The sequence below is a fragment of the Cynoglossus semilaevis genome, chromosome 15, assembly GCF_000523025.1.
Source record: "Cynoglossus semilaevis isolate Cse_v1.0 chromosome 15, Cse_v1.0, whole genome shotgun sequence".
Taxonomy (NCBI): Eukaryota; Metazoa; Chordata; class Actinopteri; order Pleuronectiformes; family Cynoglossidae; genus Cynoglossus; species Cynoglossus semilaevis.
In genome coordinates, this window is record NC_024321.1 from 7,238,410 (window position 1) to 7,266,003 (window position 27,594).

At 40.2% G+C, this 27,594-nt stretch overlaps 1 protein-coding gene across 2 annotated transcripts in view; it reads left to right on the forward strand.

Moving 5' to 3' along the window:
* Positions 1–16,205: 16,205 nt before the first annotated feature.
* mid2 (midline 2) overlaps positions 16,206–27,594 on the forward strand; it is a 119,145-nt gene continuing 107,756 nt past the window's right edge. The window contains exons 1-2 of one of the 2 annotated variants that reach the window (XM_017039563.2): positions 16,206–18,306; positions 18,396–18,511. The gene's annotated coding sequence lies outside the window, so the exon portion shown is untranslated. Of the gene's footprint in view, positions 18,512–27,594 lie in introns of both variants that reach the window. The other variant, XM_008326697.3, reaches the window with a different exon arrangement.

Below are 27,594 nucleotides of genomic sequence, written 5' to 3' on the forward strand. Positions count from 1 at the left end.
AAAACCCAGAAGCTGCTTATCACTTTTTTTCCCCTGCACTTTTTTTTTCTTCTTTGGTTAGCGTGCTTAGAGACAGGAGGGAGGAAGCAATAACAGAGAGGGAGAGAGAGACAGAGAGAGAGGGAGAGAGAGAGAGACTCTGAGAGGGTGGGGAAACCCTGGTGATTTGTTAAAAAAAAAAAAAGTGTAGCTGATGGTTACACACACTTTCCTCTTCGTTTTCAGAGTGGCAGTGTGAGTGTTAGGGGATGGGAGGTAGACAGGGAGGGAGGCAGCAGAGCATGCTTAAAACATGTGCAGTTCTGTCAGCTCCACCCTGCCAGGCTGACGGCACAGGGAGTGGCCGAGTCAGAGTTGCTGTGAAGACACAGAATAAACCAACCAACTTCTGCTCATGCGTACACACACACAGAGAGTTTTCCACACTTAACCCTTGTGTTGTCCTTGGGGTAATTCCTCCTTAACGTTTTCAGCCCCGTTGCCCTGAATTCCTAAAGGTGGAAATCTTTCCAGACTGAGGTTAGACCAGTGTTTCCCAAACTGTTTTTCTGGGGACCCGTATTTTAAAAGTCATAAACCCTTGCGACCCAAATAAGACATTATTCGTAAACTCCTGGGAAACACAATGCAAGACGACCCAAAAAAAAAAATAAAATTGCGACACACCTTGCAACCCAGTGTTTGGGAAACACAGAATTAATGACCATTTTTAATGCATACAGTCAATAACGATCAAACCAAAGGTACTAGTATCCAGGAGAGGTTGTTGACGGCTACTGCTCCTCAGTGTCTTCCTGGCAGCTGCTTTACTGTCCTACTGTTGTATGTCCACTGTTCTATTTACTGTGTTTCTATACTCTCCTCAGCACTGCTCTAAGAATGCACCCACACTCTGGTCCAGTCGCACCTGCTCAGTCAGACAGCCCTGACTTTTACACATAATTTAGTTTTGTTGGTGTTGGAACAGTGATCTCAGGCGTTTGTATCCGAGTGAAATTGAAACATGAAATTAAGTTCTCACTTCTTTAAATATAAACATATAAATACATATATAAGTACTCTGTGCTCTGCTCAGAATACACGCTCCAGCATTTCTGGTTGTTTTTGCCATGTTTACATCTTGTGACAACCCCTCACAAAGACTCAATAACCACCAAGTCAGGGCCTGGGGACCATTTTCGGCCCGTGACCCCACCACATCTGGCCCATGACTAGATTTCAATGATAATTTAATAATGACAGAGAGATAATTTGTTTTTAAGAATGACAAAAGGATGTGTACTAGAGGTGTACTGGCTGTTTGTCCTGCAGTAATACATGTTCAGATCCCTGGTTCAAGGTGTTTTCCAAACTTTGTATACGTCTCGTATATATTAATTGCATATATACTGTATAAATATTACATAATATACAATAAGAATATTTTGTCTGTTCTATTGTTCGTATGCAGGTGGTTTGTCCTTAAATCTGTCTTTTCAGTCTTTCAGTGTGTTTGTGTCCTATTGTATCCATTTGTTACACAGACAGGAGTACTCCGAGGTATTCTTTCTTCCTGACCAGTTTCTCATGCACCGGCCAATACTAGGGCAATGCGGTTACAGCCGTACGAATGGCTCCGGGCACAACTCAATGCCATGGCCCTGACCCGGGTCACTGACCAACAAGTGTACTACACACCGTATGCAGATGGCAGCGTCATGCACGAGCAGGACAACAAGATAATTACAAATAGCATGTCGTACTCGGAGGCACGCTGCTGTTTCTGCTGCAGTAAAAAATGTCACATCACGCTTTGTTGCCTGGCACTGGGATCAATTAAGCAGAGAAAATGACTGACTATTGCTTTATTGACTGTGTAATGATGTCCTCCAGCAGCTGGGCTGTTGGTCGGTGCAGGATACTGACACAGGTAGGTAAACGGTGCCCTCTGGTGGTCACTACTTGCCATAATAGCCATGGGTGAGAACGTTTAAGGTCAGGGGCATGGAATCACCTACAACCAGCATGGAGAGGCAAAGTAGTAGAGTCCTACACCAAAGTATGGAAATGAAACATATTACATCAACAATTAATAATAAGGCCCGCAGATTAGTCAAATTTTCTATCAGCTGAACGTTATTTTTTAGCTTCTTCACAACTATAAAGAATGCAGAGTGGAGTTAAAGTGCAATTCAATTTAAAGTTATTTAAACAACAGGCTACAAAAAATAAATGAATAATATACATATAATATAAAAGACTTAAACAACCAAACGTAAACAACAAAAAAACAACATTCACATAACTATGAGCTCAATCGTAAATCCTAATACAACACGTCAACACGAATGAGAATGAATGGTTCACATTAGTAGAACAATAATATAATCAGTGTGGAGAGACAGGATGAGAGAAAATAAGATCTCAGTCAACAGGTGAGATGAAAACTGAACAGTACAATTACTGCAGTAAACCCGTCGTACATTAAGCCCCCGCCATTATCCTAATGGATTAATTGTGACATTTCAGAGTGTCTGTGGAATGCACAATTATGCAGCAACCCAAACTCACATCGATTAGCCTGGAGGACAGGAGTTGGCCTTCGCTGAAGAAACTGAGGAACTTTAAATACAGTGTTGGTCAACACAGTCCAGGAGGGCAGAGACAAATGTCCATATCAAGCTGCCTAGTCCAGGAGGGCAGAGACAAATGTCCAAGCTGCCCTGAACGTCAAAACTCAAAGACATGCAACAAGAAAACTTAATATCAAAAGTATAGTTGCAGTTCAATTTAAAATCGTTTCATCGTCTCTCGTGCCAAACATAAACCAAGTATCAGTGTTGAAGGATTAACAAGAAATCAATGCTTCGACACCAGGGAACTGCACTTGTTCGCTCTCTTGCCAAGACTCAGAGTAGAGGATCAATACACATTCCTGCCTGTGTATTAAACATACGGCTGCAGCAGCAGACAGACATTATCAGAGACACTCTGCCTTAACTCTGCCAGAGGACAAAAGATTCACCAGCTGCATCACAGCACTTCCTGTTGAAGACGTGTCACGTTATATCTACGTTTTGGTTTTCCTGACATCAAAACAAATATAACATGTTTCTATTTATTCATCCTTAAAGGTGAAGTGTCTGTTTTTCATGATATTTTTGGTGTTTAAATTATTCCTAAAAGATGATGAATGTAAAATATTCATTTTTGAAGGGATTTGCCTTTTATAGACTCGACTCCCATAGCTGTCTAAAGTAGGTCACTGAAACTGGGATAGTGAAGGCTCAATGGTATCAGTGGCACATTCCTAAAATCAGTCCAAATAGCAATAAGTGCAACCAGGCCACATGTCACATGACCATCTTTTGTACATGTGCTGTGTGCAGGAAGGGATAAGAGATAAAAGACGTGTGTGATCTAAATATATATTCTATTAATCACACTCCATATATTTATATTACAATTTATCAGTACACCCATATAATATTTGTAAAACAACTGTATTATTCGCTTTCAGGATTATAAATTGAGGTCAAATCAAATGAAGCTTATAAAATATTGGAGGACCTCCTATAGCTCTCTAGGAAATAATTGGTTCGCTAAGGAGGTAAACATTAACATTTTATAGAAATAAACTAGTCACCATCTGCAGATATGTCATATCGTCAATGTTTTAAAATGATTTTGCCTATTCCTGATAATGCCTTGTGGATCCCCGCCAAGGATCCAGGGTCAACTTTTGAGAACTACCGGTTAAAGAATATATGACACATTATTGGTTCTGGTGTTTGGACCCACTGACACATGAACCTTTAAATCTCCCTGAAACATCATAACACCTTGTTAGAGCTTTCGGGCGCCTCCTACTGCAGAGCCATGGACACAGTCCAAGGATCAACAGAAGGTCATCAGCTTTGTTTACACACTGCTACATGCATAGCTCACATTCTCTTATATTGTTGATAGAACGCCTACCAGCGAAATGTGACCCAAACACGTCAATCTTTACCGACAATAGAATGAAATGCGTCACTGAAATAAAGTGGTGATGTTTACAAGCTGATGGGTATTTATGGAATTTAACGGGTTCAGTTTTAAAAACATTTAGTTTAATTTTCTACCTTTTCATCTGATTTTAATCAGCTGATCGGGGGTTCTTGGATTTTAAATTAGACCAGTGTCAGGTATAACAGTTCTTTGTTATTTTTCTCAGTATTATTAGAGTAAAGTTTATAATTCATGTTGTCTTAATTTTAGTTAAAAACACTTGTCAAACAATACACCTGCCAGTGACAGCATCGTCTGTCCATGACACATTCAAAAACATTTGAATTTGTGGAAAAGAAAAGGACAACCCATTGTAATACCACTATGGACCCTATAGGAGGTGCAGATGGGCTTTATAGGTTCGAGCAGAATAAATGTACTGTGCCTGTGGGTAACTGTTGTTGTCGATCCACTGATCCAAGACCTAACCCTATTACAGGTCAAAGGTCACGACAGGCTTCACCCTGGACAGGTCAGCAGCCTCTCACATGGTCCTAACACAGAAATAAAGGACCATTCAAACCTATGGTCCAGAAACCCACACACAGATTGAGTATAAAACCTTGATGAACTGGATTATCAGACGACAACTTTTGCTGTGATCAAACTTATATAAAATAGAAGTTAGATTCCGTTAGTATATTTCTGTCATTCTGTGTGGCTCATTCTGCCGAAACCGTGGATTTGCTTCTATCTTGTGGCCTTTTACCTCATGTCACCTTTTGGTTCTAATGCATTGATAATGCAATGGAAAATAAAAACTATATTAAATTGATGATGAAAATCAACAATGGATCAGAATTATAAAGAACCGTTTTCACCATTGCCGAATGTGTGAGTTTTCAGGAGAGTCAGGAAGATTGTTTACCTAATTGAAGTAGAGAAACGCAACAAACAACTCGTTTATCTAATTAACGAGTGGTTATGTTGTACAGTTCATTTATTTGTCGAAAAAGTTTTTCAAACAGGTTTTGATCGGAACATAACTACACACATTAAACCCTATTGCACTGATTACTATTATGTATATTTGTCTATGATGAGTTTGTTTTCCTAACACAAGAGGGCAGTAAACTCATGCAGATGAATGACAAAACAGACGCACGTTCAAAGAATTACAGTTAACTTATTTAAGCATATATAAGTGTGTTATATTCAGCCGTAATCAACAAATGAAGCTTAAGGAAAATGGACCTAAATCAAATAAATAACGAAAACAATTCTGTTTCTTGTATTTTATTTATATAGTAAAAAATGAGCTAAAACTGTTGTGATTCTATGTTGGTCTTGTAAGGAACAGATTGTAAATTGTAAACAGACAATGTTTCTGCAGAACACATACATCATCCATGTGGTTTGATTTATATATTATTCATGTGAGACAATAAACAACAAACAAAAAATAACAGTGGTGACCACAGCAGAATAAAAAGTCATCCTTTAGGTCGGCCATCTTTGTTCATCCTTCCTCCAATACTGCTCTCCCTCGTGTGGATTTGATCCTCTGCCTGTGGCAGTGTTCAGATCCAGTATTAAGGCCAGACACCTAAAATGGTCTCATTGGTTGGTGAGATATGAGCCATTATCTTAAACTCCCTCAACCTTCGAGGATTAAATTCGCCGGCCAGTCATCTTCATAAAAAACAGTGTCCCACTAGTTCGACTCAGAGCATAGAAAAAGGCTAAAGTCTTTATGGGCCAGATACAGCTTCAAACCCAAGTGGTTTGAATTAGTTGGCTGTGAAGGAGATTGAGGTCAAAAGTTAGGGCCAAGTAATTACCATTGTCAGGAAAGTGAGTTTTAAAGAATCTCAAAAGCACACTTTCTAACGTCGCTCTTGTTTTTCAGCTTTAATTGCACACTTTCATACTTCCGGCTCCTTTTTTTTAGGCATTAACGTATAATTAGCTTTGTTTTCTTCTCTCCTCGTGGCTGCAGACCAAACACTGCAGTGACTCCGTGTCAGTAAACACAGTTGTTTTTAGACATCATTAACATAAAACTATCTTTGTTAACAGCTAATGATCATGTGTTAAATCTGTCACTTTCTGTAGAATCAGACACATAGAACAAAAGACTGGCAACCAACGCTCCGAGGCGGCCAGACCTCCAGGCTTCAGATCAAATGAATGCTCCAAATAATCTGACCCCAAATCTGCAAACATAGAACTTAAATGCCACCTGTACATGTAGTACTCCAACTCCACAAAGCTGTACATGTTGAGTATTATCGTTCCTGCATCCACCGACTCTCCCAGGGCTGACGGAGAGGATGTTTATTAAACTTGTACGGTGGAACATGTAAACCTTCAAATATTCCCATTTAAGATCGCCTCGACCACACAGTAGGTCTTTGAAGTACACTCCTACTTTGATTCACGCACTCGACGCCTTCACTACATTTGTCTGCAGCTTATTTGAAGTGCAAATGGGTTTGTACTCAGCAGCTGCTGCAGCTCTGGCAAAAGTCACAATGAAATGATCTCCAACAGCGTCTGTGTAAAGAAGTCATTACCATCTACAGGTGGAGTAGGTTTTGGAGAAATATTACAACTGCAATACAATTACACATACCAGTAGTAATCATTTGTATCACACACAGTTTCCTCTCTTTACAGATATTGAGGCAGGTGGAGTGTTACACATCTGACCAATGAAATGTTACAGATAAGGCTAAACCTATGGTTTATGGCCACCGTATTAGGTACATGTTCTTTGAACATGAGCAAAATGATGGAAATCTTCCCTAGAATTTATGGCCCAAACAAACAATGCATCAGCAACAGGAAGTTGTTGCACATTTCTATAAAGAACTTCCATGATGACGCTCTACTGAGTTTCAAAGATCCACTAAGATCAGTTCTGATTACAGGTCCATTAAAGCAGGGGCTCCGAACCCCCGGTCCAGGGACCGGTACCAGGCCGCAGAGGGACACAGTGAAAAAATGTACTGCAGTTTTATTCATTTACTCCTATCAAAGAGCATCCAGTCATATTCCTTCACTTTTTTCATTCAAAGATAATCTGTCAATGTTTCAGAATAACTGGTCATTCAGACGCCGATACTGAAGATACAGAAGGAAGTGTTTTTTGTTTCGAAAACTAAATGAGCCTTCAACAATGGCGTGGTATTACCAGTCCTTGATACAAACGACGGCTGCATTATAGTACAAAGAGCTTGTCTATGGACTATGGATAACACACAATCAAAAGTCCACACACACACAGAAATCAGAACAGTATTCAACAGCTGAAAGCATAATCAACATCAACCATATACAGAATTCTTCTGAACTCTCACACAACACAAAGACAATCCAACCACAACTGCTGATCACACTCCCTTTTTATAGCCTGCGTCTCATTGACTGAGGGCGGAGTCAATGAGACTCAGGTGCAGGGAGTTAATGTAATCACACAGGTGAGTGGATTGTCAGGAGGAGTGTAGCAGAGACAAATGTCCTGACATTAAACTGTCAGCCTTTAAACTCAGACCAACTGAGACTAAAATAACATCAGGACATGTTCTTGATCATGCTGACAATTTGAATACTTTGGTCTAGAAAGTCTGTGTGGACATTATTTTTTTGAACTTTTGCTTTTGTACATTTACTTTGAGGAAAGTAGGGCAGCCTATCATCTCACCCCCCTCCCTCCCTCCTCCTCCCACCTAAGAAAAAATCAATGCTGGAGGCAAACGAAAAGAGCTGCAGCTCAAGTTGTGAGCATGGAATGTTTGTTTGTGTTTATTGGTTCATTTTGGAGCTAAAACCTGAACCATCAGTCTCAGTGGTTCAGACTGTACTGTAGGTCTGTTTGTTGGAGTCATCATTTTTAATTTAGCTATTTAATCTGAACAAGTGTTTCTAAAACAATGGTGCACGTACTACTGTTGGTATAAGGCCTCCATCTTGTGGTACCAACAAGTCATTTAAAAAAAAAAGTATTTAAGTTCCACTTCTAGTGCTTGCACGTCATTGTACATTGTTACTTTGGCTGCTGAATAGGCGTCCAGACTTCTGCGTCCAGACTCCCGGTTCCCTGAATCGGGGGATGTGTGCTTTTTCCTCCAGCTGTGGGATTCGGGCTTTTGTCCCACATTTTATTGATTGATACCTTGTCATTTCAGCTGTGACATTTCAACAACATTCAGTTAATACCTCACTCAGTAACACGAGTGTTGGTGTAGGACGCAGGGTGTCACGATGTTTTCACACTTTGGTCCAAATGACTCATCAGACACCACAGTGATTGTTTTTTTCAGGCTTCTTTTTTGCGGCCGTGCAATTGGTTGATAAATATTTTTATTCCTATTATTTTCAAAGTCTTGATTAACGTCTGGAAAAATAACTGCGAGGTAAGATGGATGGTGTGAGGACAGTCACACAAACATACCAATAAGTCCACAGAATTGATTAACTGTGCTGGCCTCTCCACCGCTGTCACACGCTGCACCGAGCAAAATGGTAATAGCAGTCAATAACCTGTATTGATCAGCACTAATGGAATCAGATTCAGAATCAGAAATTACTTTATTGATCCCCTGGAGGGAAATTGTTGACATTACAAGTCACTCCTGGGCAGAAGTGGAAAAATTGCAATTTCTTGTTTCCAGTAACGGGTAAAAAAAATATCCCGTAGCTAACACACTGCATGTTTTTGGTGCCTTGAGAAAATACAGCGTGTGTACTTAAGTATGTACCAGCACATTATGGCCCCTTTGAATAATGCATTCAGGAGAAACAACAGCCCTGCCCTCGCTGGACAGAAGGGTGACGGGGTAATAAGATTCATGTGAGATGGATGTGTGAGGATTCTGGGTCTGAGGTTGGCTACAGAAAAGAATCTGCTTATGAGAAGCTGAGACCCCCACCCAACCGCTTTGGTTGGGCTGTATTTTAAGCAGAAATGTCAGGAGCACTCTCACTGATTGACCAGTCTTTAAGAGGAGGCCTCTGCGGCTCCCTGTCAAATCAGCATTGATTGGCCTCAGCTGGTTTTAAAGGCCACCTCGTCTGAGGTAATTACAACAATGCCTCCACAAAGGATTTGTTTATTTACAGCTTTTCAATTTCATTCGTTTTTGTTTTGTTTTTTTTTGCGTAAGTCATGAGTGACGGACGGCTAGAAAATGGATTCAAAAACAATCTGGACCCAAGTGGAATGGCAGCTTGCGCCGTGTGGTGAAAGATTGATGCGTTGTTTGTTTGCACGTGAGTCCATTGTGGCACATGGAAGGATGTGTGTCCTCAGTGACGTGGTGGACAAGCCAGAAATGCACGTCCACAGCAGAAAACAATAAAAATGCCTGGTACTTGTACATGTTTTGATTGGTGCACAGGTCATTCTAGTGGTTTCCAAACTTTTCCTCCCCAGTAGACAACACCATTGTTGAGCCCCCTCCCCACCTCCACCAAATGTTATTTAATAACATTATTATTTCTAAAATTAAAACCAACTTACAAACCAGTCTAATTTTCTCACCGAGACACGATAGCTTTATGCCCCCCACAGGACTTGCCCCCTACATTAAGAACCACTGTGTTAATCAATTTCAATTAATTTGACATTCACTCAGCCTAAAGTGTTTTTTAGTCGAAAGTGTTTTTTCTTTTGTTTATGTGTCAACGCACTCTTTACTTCTGATTGGCTTCCACTATTATTTTATCATCTGTCCCTTTGACTGCACCTCTTGTCCATTATCAGATCTAACAGACTTTTTTCATTACACCGGGCCATTCAAATGTTTAGTATTCTGTCACTGCAGCAAAATTATGCATTATATTGAAGTGTTTGAAAGATTTCAAGGTGTTGGTTTTACCTGATCACATCATTGCTAAACTGTGTCAACAATCGGATCCTTCCGATCCTCACAGTAAAAACATCCTTATCTCTCAATATGCAACATGTGTGGTCCCATTTCACCGTTCTAACTTTAGTACTTTAGTCTACAGTGGTGTGCATTTCAACAGATGTCACACTGGAGGGAAGTGCATGGGGTTGGTGGTCCTGGAAGGGGATTGGGTGTCCAGGTTTCAAAGACGTGGAGATCAGAGGTCAAGACAATTGGAATAAATTCCCGACTGTTTTCCTCGATGCTGGGATGTCTGGGTTCTAAAGCATAAATACCACTTCATAAAAATAAAAACGAGGGCAAAGATTAAGTGTGTTGGCTATGGAGGCCTGAGTGTGTAGAGTGTGTTTGTGTGAGTTGGTGCACATCATGTTTGGATTTCATGGTGATCAGCTTGACTGTGTACATGTGAAGGTAGTGGACTGCTGCTGGGTCACTCAGTGTGACGGAGAAACTATGGCAGGCATCTGCTTTTGATGTCTCTTCAAAAACACAGCGTGGTCTTCATCTCAGAGCTGTTTGGTTCCCGCTGGTGTGTTAGCGAGCAAATGTCTGTACAAGAAGACTCTACATTGTTGTCACGACTCACGACCATTTAAATTTCTACCATTTCCCTCGATGTTGACTCCTATAGCCCAGTATTTCAAGATTGTACGTTTACGTTTGTAAAAATTCTAGAACTGTGTGTTGTGCTATTTACTCATAGTGTTGTCATAAAAATAGCTCCCTTTACTGCCTCCCTTCAGCAGTTTCTTCCAGTCATGCCCCAAGCCAGTTAAAATCAGTTGCTACATAAAAACAGCCCCCGTGTCCTCCAGGAAGACTGACATTTTTGGCGATTGTTTGCGAACATGATGGAGAGTGTTATGGTTTGGGGAGAGGGAGCAGAACAGAGTCTTCACTGACAGCCATCTTTTAGGCTCCACTTTTATTGTGAGAGTGAGTGCACGGCATAACAGCAATCGTGTGCACAGGGATAGCTTTTGCATGTCATATCGAAGGGATCAGGCATCGTAACAGTCGTCGCTGCTTTGGAAACTGGAGTAATAAAAAGCAAAAACAAGAGTTTTCAGCGAGCTGCCAACATTGTTTTGGAAACAGAGGATCAGCTGCAGGCAAAACAATGACAGTGAAGCTCCGAGTGTATCCAATCACAGGTTGATTTTCATGTGACCTAAAGAAAACCTCAAGAAATACACTACAAACGCCAGCACACCTTTGATAAGTCTATGACGGTGGAACAGACATCTGGGAGTTAGACTGTAAGAACAGCCTTTTAAAAAAAACATGCAAATATCCTTTAATTAGTTAAGAAGAAACTTTAAACATTGAACTTCCGGTGGTGGTTAACACCAGACACACAGAAGAGCAGTGGGTTGTACTTTCCTCAACCCGTGGAGCAGTGAAGTTATTCAGTACATGTGCCACACACCACAGTCCTGCCGGTTATGGGAATCAAACCACAAGCCAGACCACGAGCCAGATACTGGAACCATTAGGTCACAGGCTGCTAATTATCTGGTAGCGAGCAAAGAAACTTGTGAATGGGGTCCAAATATTTTGCTTGGTAGGAATTCCTGAAATAAGTAAAAAAAGATCTAACATTGGATAGAGATACTGCTTCTTGGTAAAGGGAAACTGATGAAACTACTGATGATGAGGGTCAGCGCTGACCCTAACCCTGACCCTGACCAGATATACCTACCTCTTATTTACTGTACGATCACTGCTTTTTCCCACCAGCCCCAGATTCCTGGCAGCCTTATGTAACTATTGATTTCCCCTATAAGCTCTGTTTGTTGTGCACTCCACTGAGAATGTTTCCCCATCACCGTATGTTGTTGTTGTATAGAGATGGAAGCACAGTAACGAATGCCTTCTCTCTTTGATTGTTAGGTTTCCTACAGTAGCTCGGTAATCTTCTAAACAGTCATAATCTCTTCATAAAATGGCCGCTAACGTTATTCTGCACAGAAGTTGTCAGTGCCCTACAGCTGGGCCAGATTTGGTAGATCAGGACTTTTTCTATTTTTTTTAAACATCTGAAGACAAAAAAAAAATCTTCATCATTGCACTTGTACTTATTTGAGCAGAAAGTCTCTCAAGCCAGGAACCAATATTTTCATTTTTCCATTCACTCAAATGGGATAATTTAGAGAGATTGGCCATATTTTTGATATCATTTCTGGTCGTGGGTCACTGCCCTATTTTTAGGTCTACTTTCTTCTGGGTCACCAGTGTCTGTCCCACTTTACTTCAGCTGCTGCAGTATTTCCGCCTCCATCTGATTCCATCACGCTGAGAGCCAAAGTCTTTGATCTTATGATCGCCCTCCCAATTTAATAATAGTTTGGCCACACTGCCATGTGGCCCGGTGCCAAATGACTCCTAGGATAATCAGAGAATTACTTTGTGTATATTAATATGGCAATAACTTATGGACTATGGATATTTAGTCCATTACTTCCTTTGACATAAAACCACAGCTGAGATAAGAGCCTCCTGTGCACGTGGGGCTGCTTAGGTTCTTGGACTTTTCTATTAGTATGTAAATTAGTAAGTCAATGAAATGGAACAGTACAGTATTTTCTTCAGATCAGATGGAAAGTCCGGGTATTTTCCATCCTGAACAAGTATTGAAAAAAATTTGACATTTTCTTTTTCCACCAGATGTCCTCCACATCTAATTCTGGGATTATCAACAACAGCTTCTCTGACCCCAATCATGTGCCAGAATATTCCTCATCTTTTCTTCTCCTTCTTTTCTGCCTTCATCCTCCAGCACTTTTGTGAGAAGCTGGTTTATCTGCTATTGTGTGAGCAGTGTTGTATATTCTACAGCTTAGTGCCCCCTGCTGAATACTGTCTTCATCTTTTTCTCCTTTCATAAACAATACAGTCAGATTTATCTCACTCCTTGGCTTCGTATCACAACACAGAAGACGTCTACAGATTCCACGATAGTCTTCTCCCACTTCACAAACTCCCTGAGTGGATGTTATTGCGATAAGCTTCAAAACAACACACTGTTTTGATGTCTATTTGTGTGCGACATGGAATTGTAGATAAGCGTGCAATAAAGAGGGTATAAGAGATGGTACAGACTAGAGATCTGGTAAGTTATCGTCTGATAATTTGATACATTTTAATGGTCCAATTATGTCATTCAAGACAGTATTTTACAGATAAATGCAGTGAGGTTTCTCCTCCATTGTCTCCTTGGATCCCTGACATTGTACTCCTGCACCACAGCACAGCTATTAACATTGCTGCTCCACTTTGCAATTCAAGCCCGGGTAAAAATGTGAAGGGAAAAACGTTTTAACACATCTAATTTGAAGTAATTTAACGGAAGCCATTTAAAAGTTCACTGTCACAAAGAAACAAACCAGGAGTTAGCTACAAGGCTAATGACATGACACAAAGTGTAGATAAAAGGTGCAAAAAGTTTGACATATTATTTCTTCTAATGTTACATGTCGTGAAGAACGGTTTAGTAGTGGTACCCAAATCCTTTTTGTCCACAAAGTCAAGACAAATATGTACTACTACAACAAAACAAATCAGGCACCGAACATGAAATAAATAGTCCAAGAAAACGTGCAAAATACCAGGAGTTCTGTAAACAATTTTTCTTTGAAGGTAAAAAAAAAGTGTGTGATGGATTACAGCTACATTGAGGTGTAATTACATTTTAAACTGTGTTTTCTTGTACAGTAGCTGTGGTGTCACAGCAGATACAGTAAAGGAAAGCTCCCAGAGTGCGATAACCACCTGCATAGAGAACAGTCTACGCACTGCCAGCAGGACAGTAAAATATTCTTTACACCTAGTGACTTTGACCACTGGTTTGGCAGTCAACTAAAAGAGATCCAGAAACCCTCGACAGTACGGGACTACAATAAAAATAAATAAGTTATCAAAATGAATGTTTGCATATTTTGAATGCTAAGTATGTTAGCAGCAGTAAGTGGGGAGAAGTAGGAAGATTCACTGAGTGTTGTTTAAATACTTATACCCTACGGTTGTCACTCTTGAGCTCTGCAACGATCAGAAATGTTTTATTTCTGTCCCTTTTCTAAACCTTGTGGCAGTTATCTTGTACAGCATTTTTGATTTGCTAAAATGATGATGATGAAATATTTTTCTGGTCCATCTGCATCCTGCCTATTAATTATTGCATGCCCCCCGCCCCACCCCTCCAAGCCTGATTTACTCATTTTCTTATTAACTATTTATGACGCCATAATGATTAACAATATGTTTGGGGCTAATCTGTGTGAAAATGAAGGCAGCGCTGCAAGAGATCTAACAAATTACCACTATTCTGCCCTCATTCCTGGGTGATATTTATAGACCTGTATAAAAGTCTGGTGTACATACAGTACAATGGCAATATTCAGATGTAAAATTTCACTCTTTTCATTGTTTGTTTTGTTTAAAGTGAATTAATTGTACTGTTAATATTTCATTTTTGTTGTTTGGTACATAATTGACCCGAGGTGTTTTGCAAAATTAAACTTATATTAGAGTCAGCCTCAGCCCAGAGGTAAAACAAATACGACTCGTTATATTCTCCCAACCGGCAGCGTGAGTTTCACTGAGCTAGAAAAACACATCGTGCATTCTTCTTCACATCCCCGTCCTGTGCTGTCATTTTGTCATTTTCCATTGCACATACAGTACTGTGCTGTACACATCAGCAGAATAGCTGGAAAAACGTCAGCAGAAGCCATCAAACTGACAGTACGCTGGAAATGACAGAGTCAGACGAAACAAGAAAAACCAGTGTGTAATACTTCCTGACAGAGCATCTTGAAAATAACCCTCAGCCAAAGGTTGGGGCAAAGGACTGTCAAAAACATGATCACATGATAAAATAAGCAAATGCCAATAGCAGCGCTGTTCAGGATGCTTAGCATAAATATGTCAGTTTTTAGGAGTAATATCAAGTAGATAAAAAATACAAAAAATAGGGCTGGGAAAAAGCATTAATCATGTTCATTAAAATTTGTCATTAATAATGTAATTTTTAAATGTAGATTTAAAAAAAAACCCATTCAGTTATTAAGGTTAAAACTGGACTGACATGGATGGACGGTGAAACTATTAATCATCCAATAATTCCTCCGTCCATCGACTTCCTTTAATATAATTTGTGGAGGCTTCACCCGTCTCACCGCACATGGGGCGACAAGTGTGAAGAAAGATGATATATTTTGCGTATGATAACAATTAATCACAATTAATCATGATTAATCACTGTGACTAACCCACAGCTACCCTGAGATTAATCTGCTTAAAATATTAATGGTTTGTGATCCCCTAATAATATGTGTGAATGTGGACCTGTAGATGCTATCAAGATGTAGGTTTTTTTTTAGCTTTTTTTAAAATATTTCTACTTCCTTTTGCATGTGGTTATGGTTATTACGGAGTGTTGGCGGCCTCCGTCTGATGACGGCAGGGATGGGCTCCTGTTCTGTGAAAACGATTAAGAGCTAATTATAATACAACATTACAAAAACATCCATTCATAAATCTGATCCCAGTGACGTCAAAGCTCTTTGTCTGCGTCTGTTTTCCAATATATCTTCACGGATCGTATTTCAAATGTAGTCCTGCCATTTGTTTCACATGTTATACAAATATACATTGACCTCGTAGGTCTGTGTGACATCAGAGGATTCACATATAAAAAAAACTCTTTGTCAGGCTGAGTACTTCAGTTTCTAAGACATTCACTGACCATAAAATTACAAACCTCTCATCGAGGCTTTGCAGAAAGGTATCATTAGGTTAGCGCTGGCTCTTGCATGTGCCAGTGTGTGGTAAACATGACTGGGAGGGGGAAAAAAAATGAAATTCTCAAAGGGAAAAGACAGTTTTGAGTTCTTCTCGCAGCAACCACTTATCTCCTTCCACCTATTTTACTCAGTCCTGTGCACAAATGGAACCCCAGGGAGGCCGTGTGCCGCTGATGCATAAACTTAAAGTAAATGCAATGGGAGAAGACATGCCCTCATCATCTGCCTCAATGAACCTGAATTTCACATGTAATTGCACACATTAACCCAACCAGGAAGCGGCATATGAGGAATGTTTCCTCCCTTCGACACCTGCTCCACGCTGCTACAGTAAAAGCGTCCGAAATGGATTGTTTCCTCTGCGTTCTGGGCCAAATGGCGACTGGCCCGTACCAAATTTAATTGGCATATAGAGACGGGCCGTGACTGGCACAGCACACGCCACACTCACTCACAAAGCAAAGTCAATAACGATCGCTTTTAGGGAAATGGTGGAGTGGCAGCGTGTGGGAGAGGAGCTGGTGGATATGTCAAAGTGGAGAAGCAGGCGAGCAGAGAAGGACCAACCACGAGTTCCCCTCCAGCATTAAGTTGTCCATCTTGTCTCCACTAAAGGAGCAGCCTGTCACATGGGAACTAATTAAGACGGCGACTTGCACGCTGGCTGCAGCGCTGCCACTCTGCCACATTTAACATCTGTCCTATTTGTGGGGCAGTTTGAAAGCAGTAATTCAGCAGACAAATGCTTGTTTTGCAGCAGTTCACCCCTGTTAGCTCTTAACCACTGGTCCGTCTGATCAGTGTAGCCTGACAAAACTGATCGCTTAATCCTCCTGAACACAGCACTCTGATCTGGAAGGAAAAATCTAATAGAGCATGTTTTATGTGCCTCCTCCAGGAGAATCATTCTGATGTGATGCCACATTATACAGGATGCGTTGTGACATTCCCCCAGCTGACTAAGCACAGCAGGCTAATGGTGGCAGAGGAAAACAGGTTATTAGCATTAGCTCACCTTTAAAACATGGCCTCCGGGAGATGAAGAGGCGGCTCCTTCAGAGAAGGTCTCAAGCTGCAGAACCACGAAGCTCATCTGCATCTAATGCGGAATCGAGTTCATATAAACATCAATAACACATGCACATATTCAATATTTATTACGATTCAGAACAAGTTTCTTTTTTTAATTACATGTTCTGTGTCGGGTCCTGACATTTCCATCACTACACGTGGTCAGTGCATTCTGCTGCAGTTTGACTCAGGTCAACACTGAGGCCAACAGACATTCAGGTTTATTCTGAAGAAAAACTGGTTTAACTTTGAGTTTTTTCTTGTGCTAGCATCGCTCCTGCATAAGTGGGTGTATGGAAGACTGTACAGTGTTTAAAATATAATAATAATAATAATAAAAATTTGAACTTTATGGATCCCAGTTCTTGTGTTAACAGCAGATCTGCTGCCCCTTGCAGGTTCCTCTGGGAATCAAACCCAAGACCACATCTCTGGGGTCATTTTTACATCATTAAGACCCTAATCCTAACTCGTGCTAATTGAAGATTGTGTTGTTTTAATCTAAAAAAAAGAAAAAACCCTGACGTTGCCTAAAGGAGTGAGTGTTCCATTAGTGCTTTGTTCAGCTTTAATGTTCATCAGCCAACCATCAGTGTTTTTTCTCTCCTCGCTCCAGCTCCTCCACCAAGGCCAACCAACAAAGGGATGTGTTTTATGTCGACAACTTAGTGGGAAAGGACTTAACTGTGTCTTGTAGAGTCTTTGTTGCAGAGGCAGTGTAATTAACACGTGGTAACAGATCCAGAGTGGTGCCACAGCTAATGGTACTTTAGAACACAGTGGAACACAAACACTGACTAAAAAAAAAACAAAAACGTTTTCAGTCAGTGAAAATCTCTCTATGCCTTTGCTCTCAGATTAAAATTCTAATATGATCTCTATGTTAATTATTGTTTGTTTGTTGAATCTAGTTCAAAAAATTCTTCAATTTTGCTTTACATGTTTTATTGTATTTGTTTTGATATTTTGGGCTTTTAGAAGACTAGTCAGCTGTATCTTAAAAATCCCACAATTTCTTGATGGTCGTTTTGTGAGCATTGGCAACATTTTGGATTTTTTTCATTTTAAACACTCTCTGACTTTTTTCCAGTCTTGAAGAAACATCCTGACAGCTAGCTCTCCAATGTACCTAGAATCACGATGTCAGCTGTCTCCGTCATCAAACTGAACCTGATACAGTGGATCTATCAAAATTTCATGAATTCAAGTTGCACTGTGTCACTGAAGTGACTGAAGTATCCAAATCTATAAGTTAAGGTGAAATAAATGACAGCGACGCCCTGAAGTCGCAGAGATGGGTGGACGAGAGGAGGAGGAGAACAAGGAGGAGGCGGAGGAGGAGAAGTGGGTGCGCGCAGTTCGGTGTAGTGGCACAGGCGACTGAAGCAGAGGTGTAACTGATCCCAGGGAACGACGTCCGCTATTTCCGTCCCCCGTGGTTTAGTCACGTGTCCTTAGGGAACGTTTAGTGTGTAGACCCGGACACGCGGTGGAAAGAACGCACGGTCGCGCACAGTTGGGCAAATCGACATCCATCGACGCGCGTAAGTGACCCGGGCGGTGGATGAAGCGGATCCGTGTAGTTTCAGGGCGTTGTCACACAATCTCTAAAGTGCAGTTTGACGTCCTCCAGGCTCTGCGCACACTGACCGCTTCAAAGTTGAGCGCCGAGCAGCTGTGAACCTTCCTGACTCCCTGTTGCCATCCTGCGCCACGAGACGACGCACGGAGCTGTCAGCGCGAACCGAGGTAAGCTGTGCTTCATTCCTGTGGTTGTGGAGGGAACTGAGAGAGCAGCGTGCACGAGCTGTCCTCGCAGTCACACTCTTACTGTTAGTTTGTTTGTGTGCAATGTGCGGCGCATGTTTTGCAACAGGAGAATAATGATCCAAATCAGCTGCTCAGGATCGTGCGTAAAGCTGTTCGATCCTCCCAGTACAACACTGATGTAAACAGCAGATCTGGTCCTGGAACACAGTGATGTCCAGTTGAACTGTTTTTTTTTAACTGTTATTGTTGCCTTCACTGTTGTTTGTGAAGCCACCGTAACATACAGACATGTGATGCCACACAGCTGTTTCCACAGAATCGACTGTTTTATTGGATGGTTGAGTGGAATGGTGCCTTGTTGCATTCAGCACACACACACACACACACACGGTCACAGTTGTACAGGATTAGCAGGGAAAGACTTGGGGTGATTCCCAGCTACTCCCCTGACACCAACCCCAGCACTTGTAAAAACTGGGAATGAAATATTCGAGCAGTGTGCATCCAGGATCTTTTAGCAGACTTTTCCTGTTGATCCAAATTCAAATTTGTTCCTTTCTGTGACTTCATTGCACAAGGCCAGATTCAAATGTTACTTTCCAGATTTTTTTTTTTTTTTTTTTTTTTTTTTTTTTTTTTTTTTTTACATTTTACATCGTGCTGACAGGTGACTGGCATCTGAGCTCACGGTTTTTGTTTTTAAGATCACAACATAAAGACGAAAGTGAATGTTACATCAACGGTTTCTACTGCATTCATCATTACGTTGGATGCTTGAGTCAAGCTGTGCTTTGATGCATCCATGGCACTCAGTCACAGTACTACAGGATCAGAAGGGAAGGACTTGGGGTGATTCCCCTGACAACACCGCTGGAGATGATTCAGATGAAAAAAAAGGACAAGGTGGAGAATCAGTTTAAGAACAATCACACAAGGTTAGCAGGTGTGTGTATCTGTTGTATAAATCTACAGGGATGCTTTTCTCCATCTGTTGTTTCTTGTTTTCTCATTGTTTGGCAAGGCCCAGCAGGTGGCAGTAATAGAACTTAAAGGTTGCACAGTTGCTTTTAAATTCCAAAGAAGAAGTGAGACATCGTGGTGCGTGATCTGTCTTTGTAACACATTTCAAATTGTTGATGACAAATGTGAACTTTTTGTGTGTTTTGTAGTGTAGTTTTGAGATTTTTAAATAATTATTATCTGGACAGGACTGTAGAAATGCATTTTTTCTGGTTACTTCAGTCGCCTTCATTAGTAAAACACAGTTTTGCAGCGTCAACAGTGAGTTCTTATCTCTACTCTTCTGGTTTATTTCTTACTAATTTAATCCTTTTACCCACTGTGCTGAAAGTGACAGCTTTGGTTCCATAGTTTAGAAATGTAATAGAGATTCAAACCTATTATAGCCGTGTTTTAACCTTGACTGGAAAGTGACAGAATAATAGTGCAGCTATTATGGAGACAGTGCCGCAGCCTTTGGAGGACGGAGAGTCAATTTAGCTTCTGAAACCAAATGTAAGATGCCAGCTCTTAATCAATAATGCAACATATAAAACAATGAGAAGAAAAATTGGTCCCCTGCACTGAGGCGTCCTGGCCTCTGCCTGTTCCTCTGTCTCTAAACCAGACTGTAGAAATGGAAATAAGAAAAGAAGTTTGCTGACTTGAGAAGTAAGATAGTTTGTCAATGATTATCTTGATGATTTGAAGCATTCGATGACTCGCTTGAGATATTTTTCTATAACATAGATGTCAGACTTAAAAAAAAGTGAACAAATAAAATGATTAGCTTCTAGGTTGAAGAGTTCTGTTAAGCAACTGGACGTGAATTTTGAATTAGCTTCTACCTGTGACTGACAGGTGGATTGTCCAATGGGATTACAGCCTTACTGTGATTGTGATGTTACTGTCCAGGAATACTGGACCTTATATAGTGTAAAAAATAGAAAACCAAATATTTATGCACTTTTACCAATAACCAGTCAATTTTAAATAAGAGGGGCCAAAAAGCACAACTTGACTACTTTTACAACGTTTGCTTTTATAAACAGGACCGGTTGAACCGGGCAGTGAGAAGATTCTGATTAATCATGATTAATTGTGATCAGAATACGTATGTGAGTGAGAACTTTTGAATGTGTAGTGACACTGTGGTTAATCTGTCAAGCAGCCTGTTTCACTTGATAAAACTATAACAGTGTTCTACATCTCACAAGGTAATTTACTTGCCGACTCCAACCGCACTCACCACTTGTTAATGCACAATGACTGTGGTTAATGAGACAGGACTCGGCACATGGGGCCGACCTTCTTAGAGCGCGCTGACAGTTGGATGAATACAGCTGACACCCTTATTCAGCAGGGTGCTGTCTGCTGCTTCAGTCGCCTCATATGCTTGACTCTCTCTCTTTTTCTCTCTCTCTCTCTCAACCTGTTCCAATTGTATGCTCAGATGATAATTATTGAGACATAATGATGATGGCACGAGCTGCACTTATTTTCTAGTGGAGTGACAGAGGCTCGGCTTGCCAACAAAAGGGTGATTAGAACTGAAGCTCTAGGATTATATTCTGTTTTGATGCAGCGGCTTCTTAGAACAGATGTAAATACCCAGTGTACATCAGTAGCTGGCTGACTGTGGGCTGATTAGACTACAGTACATGCAAAGGCACTGCCAATCTGCCAACCTCAGTATGAACATGATTTAAAAAAAAAAAAAGAAGAAAAATAAGTTCAGAAAGAGTGCAGTGTTTTTGGTGTTAAAAAATTACACTAAAAAAAAACAACAGAAAGGATAAAAACTTCAATGGTTAATCTTGTTATCATTAGCTGTCTTTCATATTTGATGCTTGTTGCTTACTCTAACTGTCAAATCCTGAAACTGAACACCTACAGGTTACTCGTCCACTGCTGGTTTAAATTTCTTTGTTTGCTCAAAAGCACTCCTGCCTTTGTGTTTACTTGATTAAAAATTGATGTGTAGGCGTCAGGGATCTTCTAAATGTTTCAGAGATCACTCACTCTCTCTTCATACGCTGACCGTCATGTTTTCTGTGGTGGACGAGGTTGTGGGTCCAGTTCAGATCTTCATAGAAGGAACACAGCTGAGAGTGGTTGTTGTCTGTGCTGTCTGTCAACGGTTGTAGGTGCGGCCTCCTGGCTGAAAGGATGATGTGCTTTATGAATCAAAACAGTCTGGTCTTTCAAATCAAACTTCCTGCACGCTGTGCTCTACCAGAAACATCCTTTTAATGCATCAGAGGTGGCCTCTGCAGGCGTCAGTGAAACCAGACGGTTGCACGTGTGGACCCTGTAAAGTGTGTCTCACAGACATGTTTATCGTGACTTTCCTAGATTGAAATTATAACGGTGTGACAGATTGACTGGAGGGCTAACGTATACGCCGTCATGTCCACAGCAGCCGCCGCTGCCTCCAGTCGGCGCCACAGTCGTTTGCCTTTGCCGCTTGTGGGTTGGTTTAATATTCAATTATGACAGAGAGCTGGTTTAACGGGAGCTATGAAGAAGCCCCAGTGATTCATGAGTGGGCATCTTGGCTAAATGGGCTCACTGTGTGCCCTGGAGGAGGGAAAAGAAGGCAGATGGTTTGTGGGGGTGGATTCGCCTGACGTGGCAGGACTTTTTTTTTGCACTTTTGCAATATTTGTGGTGTAAACAGCATCCAGAGGAAAACAAAGTATAATGTTATTTTCCCCAAAGTCTTGGTTAGTTGGTCTACCTGGAATACATGCAGCGGCAGAGCTCACGCAACAATTACGTGTATCTAGAATTGTGTATCTGATTAATCACAGTGCTACCGTTGATTCATCATGGTTAATCATTAATCATTTGTGATTATTTGAGATAAATCCCTAAATGCAGTGTGATAGATGCAGTGTTTTTTGTGTATATATTTTTTAAAAAGACAAATAACAGCATGTTTTTATTTGTGACTAATCCAAATGATGGAACTATTAATATAGAAATAAATCAAGAAAAATATGCAAAGGTATTACTCAAAATGAAACCCACTAATGATTATTAATGCTGTGTGGAGTATTTTAGGCTTGAGGTGCCTCTGTGAAATGCAAAAAAAAAAAAAACACCCCAACAGTGTGTGTAAATAACAACATCCATGAAGACTGTAATAGAGCAAAGACACGTTGATTTGTATATTTGTTTATTTTAATCAAATGATTTCACGTGGTTAACGTCTTCCTCTCCACAGCCTCACATCCCAGTCTGCTGTTGCTGTGAGAGTGTGTCAGTGTTTGACATGTACTCTACTGTAGTCCTCATGTCTGTTGTACTGACTAACTGCACTCAGGTGAAACTGGCTGTCCACTGTTTTCTTTTGCACTCTTTGCTGAAGTGGACTCTCTCTTGTCAGCTCATGGCAGAAGTGATTTTTCAGGTGTCAGTCACTTGGTCCTGGCTGAGGGGCTGAAATCTGCTCCGAGCTGTCAGTTAGATTAGTCATAGGAGCAGAGTCTGGTTCTCCAGGCGACAGTCGATACAAAGATCTGTAAATCCTCCACGATGGACACACACACACACCCCCGCATGCAATGCACAACCCCCACCGAGGACTTAATGCTCAAGGTCAAGCAGGGTCATGGGAGATCCTTTTCAAGTTGAAGTCGCCTTTGGGAGACTGCTTCCTCCATGCCCTTGATACACAGAGCAACACACTGGGCACAAAATCACTGGGTTTACCAATACTTATGTGTCTCTAATTTTAATTGCAGTCCATTTATGGGAGAATCCAATGTGTTATTGCCTTTGCAAAGTGTATTAAAATATAATTATAGCCATCTAAGTGCAGTTATGTCCCCATAGTTCAAATTGAATGACTTTCTTTGGAATCAGGTAAAGTCCAGGGCTGTCGGCCAGTTCCTCATTTATTGGAAATCTTGACTTAGAGCAGAGCCAAGTATTTTTTTTTTAAATTGATTCTCTCGTAGTTATATAGATATACTCGGCATTAATTTACATTATAACGCATAGACTGTAAAGCTACATATAAAGGGTGCTTTTTTATGTAATAGGTCATTGATTATGTATTGCCTGTATTGCAGCATTTCGTATAGTAATTATGGTATATTTGTAATGTTTTAATGACATTTATACACCAAGGACATCCTTTTATTTTTTATTATCATGGCATTTAGAGAACTCAGTGATACGAAGTCCAACCCCTGTGATGTTATCACCCTGCCTTCCTGGGGTAATTTAATAAGAGGCAGATTGCATGACCGAGGCAACATGTCCTGCATTTAGAACAGGAAGGATGACGCTGTGCATGGCTGAGAGATCCTAGGGCCTGAGACAGTGTTTTGATTGTCAGCAGCAACCTGCTGCAAATAATCTTTTTTTTTTAATGGTGTTTACCCAGGGAAAGAAAACAGCTGTCATCCAGTCTTCACAGAAACGCTGTGTGGCCTTTCGTCACCGTGAAATGAGAAGCGTTCAGCCTCCGCAGTTTTTGTGATTGAAGGTTTGTTTTGAGACAAAGCTTCATTATTTCTGTGAAACACTGGGTTATTGTTGACCATTACTGGAGGTTAATCTACTTTGAAATGTTTTGATTTTTTTTTACATGTCAGAAAAAGTACACATTAATGTACTGTAGTAGGTCTTACTGTATCCAATGGCTACATACAGACCTTAATTCTCTTTGCAAACATACAAATACTTTTGCAAAATTTAATTTAAATTTAAAGGTCAAAGAATTTATTCTCTATAGATAATCAGTCACAATGGTGGAAACGTTGTTGCAGATCCCAAAAAACTTCAGAATAGAGACAAAGAATTGATGATTATAGTTAAAAAGCAAAAAATATACGTGTAGTTTCAAGCTGTTCTGAGCCAGTGTATCGTTACTAGAAATATTGAATTTACACACACACACACACACACAAAGCCAGGGAGGAAGAAGAAGGGGAAAATTAGGATAACTGTAGTGGAATCGACTTAGAGACGAGTCTCAGGCTCCTGCAGTAATTTTGGAGACTCTGGTCGATGGCTAAGCTCTGTCTAAAATTGAGGTGTTAAAAAAAGGCAGTCGTTAGAGTCCTGCACAAGAGTGAACTGTGAGGTTTCACACCAAAAAAAACTTCTCGTAGAAAGACTCCAAACCAGAATGAAGAATGTTAAGGACATCTTTGAGAAAAAGAAAAAAACTGGAAACATATCATTAGGTCAGGGTCAAGACTTTGAGGAGACTTCAGCACATCACTCTCCTGGAATCTCATGATGGTGTAAGAACTGTAAATTAAGACAAATAGGAGAGAAATTTATTGTAAAAAAAAACAAAACTTCATACTGGAGTGTACTGATGCATAGATGACACCTGGTCAGGGTTTGTGTTTGTTGTTGACAGGCCTCACCTGTAGAGACTGCTATTAACTACTTCTGTTGAGCATAGTTTTCAGTTAGAGGGTTTTACATTGTTGTTTTATCATGATGTTTAAAGCAGTGATTCCCAACCACTGTGCTGTGGCCCAGGTGTGCCGTAGGAAGTTGTGCGATTTCTCTTAACTGGTCCGAAACACTTATTTATTTACTGCTAATAATTTAGCTCTATGTATCAATGTGACAGACAAAACAAAGAGAGAATCAGAAAAGTTGAAGAAGATCTTTGGGTGTGTCTTTCTTCAATTCCTGCCAGTACAGCAGGGTTTTGTTCAACTAAATAGACTTGGGTTTAATACTGAATCAGTAAATTGTTAGTAAGATAGATTACATTCTTACGCTTTTTCAGGAATTTTTGTGTGGATTATTGTCATGTAAATGACAACATTTGACATCAAAACAAATATGGAATTGGTTTTGGGAATGGTTTAAAAAATACCTTACGTACTAGCCTCAGCTAATACAAGCTATTACATATGAACAGTATCTGTTTTAATACCATCTCTGAACTGAACCCTCCGTTTCTTTTGGCAATGATTGGAAATATAAGCAGACATCTGGCTCGTTAATGCCTGTTCTGTTTATACATAATCAGAGCTGGGGTGGAGGCATTGTAACAAAGTCAAAGTCCGAGCTTAATTCAAAGTGATACATTACTTTTGACCTTTTATCAACCTGTGCTGCCAAAATGCAAATGTTGAGGATATGCGCATATTCAATCTCCATTTTGTCTTTCTTGATTTTAAATTTCCAACAAATGTTTACAAATCAGTAACATATATTGCCTTTTTAAGCACAAAATTAGTCTTTTGTGTAGTTTCTTTTTAAACCTCACAAACTCTACAAGGTCCCGTTATTCTTTTAAATAAATAAAAACCTCAATTTGAATAGCTTGAATTCAGCATAGCCAGTCAGTTGACAGTGATTATAATGACCTAAGGACCCTGGTTAAAATAATTCAACTGTGTTCAGAAGAGATAATTTTGTAAATACAAGCAGCAGTACATTAAAACATTAAAAAACATTTTTCAGTGAACCTTGTTAATTACTTCACCTCACAGTCAAACTGCTCATGTGGTGGAACTGCAGTGTGAGCACTTCTCTTTCTCAGCTGTGTGATGTTCTGATGGTGGGGGTGAATTAATTCTTTAAATTTACATTAGTGTGTAATAAATTGAGTTTCAGAGTTTCCTAAAATACCAGGCTGTAAGTACAGTGATAAACTGGGTTCTCATGTGCTGCATAATGACACCCAGAGTTCACAGAAAAGTCTGTTTTTTTACATAATCAAATGATTATTCCTGGTTAATTATAGCGGCACAATGAATTTTAGGAGAACCTAATTTCCTGGCTTTAAGATGCCCGGTTAGTGAACCTGGATCACTTCCGTCAAAAGTCAGTGGGGCACTGTGGGGCACTGTACACTCTTGGATGAATTATTTAGGCTAGTTGAAGACAGACACCAGTCATTGTATGCTGGACATTTGATCATACCTAGTATTGAGGCCACATTGGGAATAAAAAATGAAAAGTTTGGAGAAAGAAAGTCATAACGTTACAAAAAAAGTTGTAAAAGTTTGAACTATTTTTATTTTTCTATTAAATGTCTTTTTTTTTACATTTTTTGTTTGTAATGTTTTAACTTTAATCTCGTAGTTTTATTTATTTTTTCATTCTCCTATACGTTGTAATGAAGAGTGTGACCTCTTGTTCTCAGACTCTGAAGAGTGTCCAAAATTCTTTCAGTTCGTTTCATTGGTTCATATCACATAAAAAAAGTGAATGCTCCTACTGTGTCATTATGACCCACTCAGATGACCCGGTCAAATCCTTGACCAGAAAATCCCAACAAAAGCAACCTCACATAACTGTAGTCATGAGCATCCTGGGAAAAGCCAGCTGCCAACTCTCCTCATCCCGTCACTGCGGCTAGATAAGAAAAGCGTAGTCATTTGAGCTACAGTATGTGTCTGTGCGTTTGGATTTTACGGGCGAGAAGAGACACAGCGTTCGCAGCGCTACCGGGCGTGGTTTGCCTTTCAAATGTGCTGAGATGTGAAACGAAAGTCAGGATGAATGTGTTCGGCTGCTGATAATGAAGTGGAGTCTTTATGTTGCAGCATTTCATAATTATTTTACTCAGGTTGACTGTTTCAGACCTTGTCCTTAAAAGCCAGCATTCATGTTTGTCAACGAGTCCCTGACGTTGTGTGATTTCCAACTGTCCAGCCGTGGGGATCAATTTGTGTTTGGGTTCATATACACATTTATTGAACCCTGAATGACTTTTCCAGTTAATGAATCAATGCTGTGTCCTTCGGAGTGGATTTTATAATCTCTCAGTGCAGCCAGATATCCCACAATGCTCATTACCATATCCTCTAAAATATTTTAAATAATAAAACCAAAAAAAATGTAAAAGTAGTGAATTGGTTTATTGGTGATTCAGTGGTCATATCGTGTCCCTATTGAGTCATCACTGAGGCACTGGGTGTTTATTTGTACGTTTTAAAGGCATCTGTTGTTTGTACAGAAGTGATATAAACATCCATACGATGTTACAGAGAAGCTGCTCCACTCAGAAACAAAGAACTCACTGCATTTGATGTTATTATTTTGGAATCCAGTTGCAGGATCGACGGGAGAGT